We start from the raw sequence: 7,332 nt of genomic DNA, 5'->3' as shown, positions 1-7,332 counted from the left end.
TTCTATGACTATCTTTATTCATGGAGTAAAAATTTATTTTTCCATCAGAAATAGTAAGAAAGACAATAATGTGGATTTTGAGCTTAAGAACAGATTCTTTGTATAACAGCAGTAGTCTAAAAAGTCCCATCAAATATCTAGAGCTTGTGTAAATTGCTACTAGAATACTGACAATTAGCAGGTCCCTGTGAAGGCTGAGCTAGTCGTACCCCATGAATGTACTGTCCCCATCCTTCATTCTTTTATTAAACCTATTGTATTTATTTTTCCAAAGAACAATGGTAATTTTCAACATTTTTTTGTAAGTTTTGAGTTGTACATTTTTCTCCCTCCCTCTGTCACAATCTACAAATAATGTTTTTTATACATTACTAAAATATTCTTGTTTAAGATTAAACATTATACTCCCTTCCCCCCAAAATATAGACTCACATGAGCAATAAAATAGAGAGAAAAAATTAAAATTAATAATAATATAATAGTAGTAGTAGTAGTAGTAGTAGTAGTAGTAGTAGTAGTAGTAGTAGTAGTAATAGTAGTTGTGACTAGGTGGCACAACCTGAGCCCAGACCTGAGTTACGCTGCGGCTAAGAACCTCCCCCCCCCCCAGTTTTCTAGCTCTCCCAGCTAAATTGGGATATACTTCCCCTTTTACCTATATGAAACAGACCTTTACTGAAGTTCTGTCATGATACCTTGAATTGAGGATTTGGATGGAGTCCCAGCCCTGAAGCCAGGAGCACCCAAGGCCAAATCTGGCCCCAGACACCCAACAATCATCCAGCTGTATGAGCCCAGGAAAGCCACCCTAACCCCATTGCCCTGTAATCTCCCCCCCCCCCAAATAAAAGACAATAAAATGAAATAGTAATAATAGGGGCAGCCAGGTGTTGAGCAAAACCCCAACCCTGGAGCCAGTTGCACTTGGGTCCAAATCTGGCCTCAGACATCCAACTATTACCCAGATGTGCAGCTCCAGGCAAGCCACTCAATCAGATTTCCCCTGCAACACCCCTCCCCCATAAATAATAATAATAATAATAATAATAATAAATGTCCTTTAGTCTGTGTTCCAACACCTCTAGCTCTGTCACAGGTGGATCACATTCTTTATAAGTCCATCACAAAAGTTACTTCCATATTTTTCCACCTTTTCCATTGCTGATCGCAACTACCTCCTTTTGTATTTCTCTGCTACCATGTACTATATTTTCTCTCTCCTTTCACTCTGGCTCTGCTGTACGGTAGGTGAGTGACCCAGCAGAGATATCCAGCCCTGGGGCCAAGAGGCCCCAGCCCAAATACCACCCCTTAGGCCCAGCACCCACCCAGCCCTGTGGTTGCAGACAGGCCATCCAATCCTAGCCCTTTGCAAGAAGTAAAAAAGAAAATGTGTAATATCTGGCCACTCTCCCCCCCTGGTCCATCCTCTCCTCCATCACTTACATTCGCCATTCCCCCTGTCTCCCTTCTCTCCTTCTTACTCCAGATATCTATACCCCATTCAGTATATATGTTGTTTCCTCTCCTAGCCACCTCTGATGAGTACAAAGATTCCCTCATTTCTGCCTTGCCTTACCCCTTCCATATCAGTGCAATAGCTCATTGGAATAAAAAATCTTATTATATGAATTATCTTAGCCTATTCCTACTCTCCTTTTTCTTTCTCCCATTACATTTTCCTTTTAGCCCTTGACTCCATTTTTACACCACATTATATCTTCAAATGCAGCTCTCTCCTGTGCTTCATCTATAAAAGATCCTTTTAACTGCTCTATTAAATAAGAAGGCTCATAAGAGTATTATCCATATCATTTTTCTATGCAGGAATGTAGTTCATCATGATTAAGTCCCTCATATTTTCTCCTTCTACTCCACTCTCTATGCCTCACCTGAGTCATGTATTTGAAGATCAAACCTTCTGTTCAGCTCTGGCCATTCCAACAGGAACATTTGAAATTCCCCTGCTTCATTGAAAGTTCATCATTTGCCCTGGAAGAGGATGTTCAGTTTTGCTGGGTATTTGATTCTCAGTTGCATTCCAAGCTTGTTTACCTACTGGAATATTATATTCTAAGCCCTACAAGCTTTTAATGTAGTTGTTGCTAAGTCCTGTGTGATCCTGACTGCAGCTCCATGATATTTGAATTGTGTCATTCTGGCTGCTTGTAATATTTTCTCTTTGACTTGGGAGTTTTAGAATTTGGCTATAATACTCCTGGGGGCTGCTTTTTTGGGATCTCTTTCTCAGGGAGATCAGTGGATTCTGTCAATTTCTATTGTGCCCTCCACTTCTAGGGTATCAGGGCAATTTTCCTGTAGCAATTTTTGAAAATGATGTCAAGGTGCTTTTCCTGATCATGACTTTCAGGTATTCCAATAATTTTTAGATTATCTTTCCTAAATCTGAACTGTTTTATCCATTTTGACCTATGCTGGTTTTTAACATGGTATTTTCTTCAGCATTATTTTGGATCTCCTTGACTAAGCTGCTGACTTCATTTTTGCATTTTTCCTTCATCTCTCTCATTCCTTTTCCCAATTTTTATTCTATCTCCCTCACTTGACTTTCAAAGACTTTTTTGAGCTCTGTTATAGCCTGAGCCAAATTTCTGTTTTTCTTGGAGTCTTTAGATGCAAGAGCTTCCTTATCTTCAGACTGAGTGTTTTGATCTTTCTTGGGATCATAGGCAAATTCTCAATGGTGTTCCTCTTTTTTTCTCTGCTTACTCATTTCTCCAGCCTGTGCCTGGGTTGGGCGTGCTTCCTGAGCTTTTGAGTATTATTGGGACACCCCCCCCCCCCACAAAAGGCTCTCCATGTGTGAGGTACTGTCTTCCCTCCTGGTCTGTGAATGACCACAAGCACACACCTCTACCACAGGGCTTAGGTGGGGGGGGGGTGCTGCTGTGCTATGCGGGGAGCCTAGACTGCGATCAGGATCTAAATGTGGTCAGAAACCTAGAGTCTTGTTCCAGAGACAGAGGACAGAGCTCAGCAGTCTCTCTCCACTCCCCTCCCTAGGCTCAGCACTCACTGCCTGGGGGCTCCTCCTTATGGGCTCTACCTGCTTCTGGTTCCAGTTTCTGGATCTGGGCTGCTTCAGCCATGCTACTCACTGATTGCCCTGAGGACTGGGCCTCATGCTCTGGCAGAGGTCCCTCCACTGACCTCCCCTAGTCGTGCCTGGTTCCCTCATGAGTGTAATTTAGGAAACTGCCCCTGCTGCCATGAGCCCTGGCTTCCAGCACCCTGGGGCTGCCTCCAGGAGGCTGAAGTTCCTTAGCTCTGGCAGGCTACCCCTCCAGTCCCATGGAGTGGAGCCTTTCCATTCTTTTCCAAGTTACCTTGGTTTGGAGAACTGCGTCACTGCATCTGTCTGTGGAGTCTGTCTCTCAAAAATTTAGTTAGAGTCCTTAGTTTATAAGTTTTGAGAGAGAGCACCTAAGAGATGATCCTCTCCTGTGACCATCTTGGCTCCACCCTCCATCCTTTATTCTGGTTAAAGTGCTACTTAATCTTTTCCAATAGCTCTATCCATTTTCAAATGAAAACTGAAGGTTCAATAAAAAAGGTTAAATTCATCTAGGAAATGTGAAGACTGAAGTGGTGTTCTCTTAGACCTATTTATAGCTTGAGTGTTAACAATTGTTATAATCCTACAAGGATTTATACATCTAAAAATATATAGATCTCTTAGGAAACACTCAGGAAATATAAACACCAGAGCAGGGAACTATCAACTTTTCTCCAGGTCCTAAAGAAAGAAAAGGGAAGCTCACATTAGTATTTATGACTTTAAGATTGAAAGGTGCTATTCCATGGTATGCATCCTTTGCCAAGGCTATTAGTTAAGTAGTCAAATATAGTTATGTGTTATTAGAGTGCAGATCAGCTTCTGGCATAAAAATAGGCAATAACTGAAGGGATTAAGTTCTTTTAGGTCAATTAGGTTATAGTTAACACAGGGTAACAACATAGTAGATTCTCCATTGGGGCATAGGGAAATTCACCTGTGGAAAATCCTATAAGAGGGAACTCTCTCAGTTCAAATACTCTGAAATTTAAGGTCACAGAGTACAATTTAGACAGTCTAGAACACTTAGGAATTATATGACTTGCTTAACATCATACAACCTAATGCAATATGCATCAGAAATTTCTCCCTGTCTCCAAAATAAGCTCTCTATGTAATGCACCATGCTGTCTCCCATGTATTATTTATCATAAAATATATTACAATTGATCATCCTAAATGTACTAGGAAGGCTTTAGGCATTCAGAATTCAAATTTTATTTATTTATACATTTATTTATGTATTTGCTTGTTTATTTATTTATTTATTTTAAAATTTAGACTTTGTTGTAAAGTATACTCTAATTAAATCTCAAAGATCTTGAGTTTACCATTCCTGTCTTAGGAAACCAGAAACCCTATTGTATGACATGGGGGAATATTGAAAAATAGAATTCTTCTTCTCTTCTGTTTCAAAAAAAAATTTTAAAAGGCTTTTTTTTAAACCTGTCTGTTCAAAATGGATATTTGTCTTTATAGGGTTGAAAGTTTCTAGAGGAAAATTTTGGAAACCATTATGGTTCTTTTCTGTTGGCACCAATTTTTATAAGCCAAATAACACAGGAACATATTTAACAGTATAGAAACAAACTATTATTTCCCACCCTACCCTCCACCTATACGATTAAATTAACTTGGCCACTGTGATATAAATAAACAATAGTAGGTGCAAGGCAAATCAAAATGCTGGTAAAACAAATGTGACAAATGACAAGATCACTGCTCTCATGGAGCATAAACAAACTATAGGTAATAGAAACTAGAAAAATTATAAAAGTGTGTTTATTTTTTGGCATTTTTCAGGGTATAAGATTGGAGTCCTTTGAACTAATCAATCCATTCTACCTTTTCAATTAAAGTAACTATCTTAAAGATGATGTTAATATCTATTGAATCAATCAAATAATCAAAGACCTTAAATTAGGTGTGACAAATTCTTAATCAGTTTTCAAGGAGTAAATACCCTATGATGAAGTGAAATTACACCACATAGAAGGCAGATTAGAATTAGTTAAAGAGATTCAGTCATGTCCTATGAAGCTTGTATAAAATCTGAAGTCAGTTTTGAAACTTCACATTTGTGGCAGGACTGCCTCAAGGAAAGATGTGTCTAGCCAAAACCTTGAGAGGACCAGACTTAATGGAGGATTGGGGGTGGAGGGAGAGAAAGATTTCTGTTTTCTCTTGCATCAGAAGATGATCTTCTGAAAATTGGAGGGTCATGGAATTTGGGTTTTTCATAAGCAGAAATTTTCTAGAAAATTCATGATTAGAACTGACAGAGAAGTGCCTATTTCAGGAGCTAAGGTATATTTAAACATACCAAGAAAAAATCAATTGCAGGGCTTTATAACAAGCCCAGACAAAAGGACAACATGCCTAAGTAAGACTTGATGCAGGAGAGGAAAACAGCCTTTCAGGAGTTATGATTTACCTCCTTTGCTGTATCTGATGATATAAACTTGAGTCAAAATTTTCCAGAATTATGTATGTGTCTGTGGGAGAATATGCTTCTGGTTTGTGTTGATATTCTATACAAAGTATTCTTAATATGCAATAATACTAAATAAATACTTCTAAAAACTATTTAAATCTGTCTAGCTAATAGATTTCAATTGTTCATAAATAAGAGAAGTACAACAATGGGGTCTCATGAGAGTTATGTTAGAAAAATCTATGATTCCCAATACACTTAGTAGCCTTTAGAATCCTTTCTCTGAGAAGAGGAATAGAAATTATGGCTTGGGTACCTTATTTTCCAGCTTGAGTTAGGGCTTGGGGCAATAGCCCAAGTGTAAAGAACTCCTATTGTAGAGATTTCTAGCCTTCATCAGGATGATAATTATCCATGAAATATTATTGAAGAGTTTTCTGGAACACTGAGATAATAAGTCATTTGCCCATGGTGATACAATTAACATTAAAATCATATCTTACTAATTCAAAAAAGTTGTCTATTACAATTTTGCGAACTGAGTGGCACATAACATTTTAGGAGAGATGAATAATTTACACATAGATATTTTTTGCAAAAGGGGTAGGACATAAGAAGATATGAAATAATTATGACATGAACTGAGTCAGGAAGGGATAGTTTTCTTTTTTAAAATATATTTTAAAAACTATTTCATTAAATATTTCCTAATTACATGTAAAAATTATCTCTCTAAATACATATATTTACATTAATATAATATAGGTAAAACCATATTTCAAATTCTCTCCCCTTTCCTTGAAAAGAAAACAACTCAATATTGATTATACATGTGAAGTCATATAAAATATATTTCCATATTATTCATATTGTAAAAGAAAATACAAAACCTAAACTTGAAAAATAAAATTAAAAAACCTTTTTCAATCTGTATTCAAAATTCATCAGTCCTCTATCTTGAGATATATGACACTTTTCATCATAAGCTTGATTCATTGTCTTGATCAGAGTACGTAATTCATTCATACTTGATCATAGTATATTACTATATGAAATATTATCCTGGTTTTTCTAAGATGACTTTTTATCAGTTCATATAAGTATTCCTACATTTTTTCTGAAAACATCCTGCATATCTTGTAGCACAATATTATTACATCAGGATCATATAAAATAATTGGAAAATTATTGTTTTATATATCACATAATTATTTATATCATAGAATCATAAAACAGTTTGGCCATTCTTTAATCCAATTTTCAGTACTTTACTGTAACAAAAAGAACTTCTATAAGTAGTTTTCTACATATATGTCCTTTTCCCTTTTCTTTGATCTCTTTGGGATACAGACCTAGTAGTAATATTGCTGAATCCAAAGATATGTGCAACTTTAGTGCCCTTTTGTCATGTTTCCAAATTACTTACCAGAATAGTTAGACTAGTCCAAAAATCCACCAACACTGTATTTATGCTCTAACTTTGCCATATTCCCCCCAGGATTTGCCATTTTCCTTTTCCATCATCATAGTCCATCTGATAATTTGATATGGTGAAACAATCACAGCATTGTTTTAATTTTTATTACTCTAATCATTACTGAGATAGAACATTTTATATGACTATTAATAGCTTTGATTTATTCTTCTGAAAAAAATCTTTTTAACATTTGAGTTTTTACAGGGGTAGAGGCAAGATGGTGGGGTTAAGGCAGGGACTGGCACTCTACTCCAATCCCCTCCAAATACCTATAAAAAATGAAGGTAATAAAATTCTGGAGTTGCAGATTCCACAAAAAATCCTAAGTTAAACAATTTCTGCATC

The sequence above is a fragment of the Macrotis lagotis genome, chromosome 2 (assembly GCF_037893015.1).
Source record: "Macrotis lagotis isolate mMagLag1 chromosome 2, bilby.v1.9.chrom.fasta, whole genome shotgun sequence".
Lineage (NCBI taxonomy): Eukaryota > Metazoa > Chordata > Mammalia > Peramelemorphia > Peramelidae > Macrotis > Macrotis lagotis.
This window is presented reverse-complemented; position numbering follows the sequence as displayed.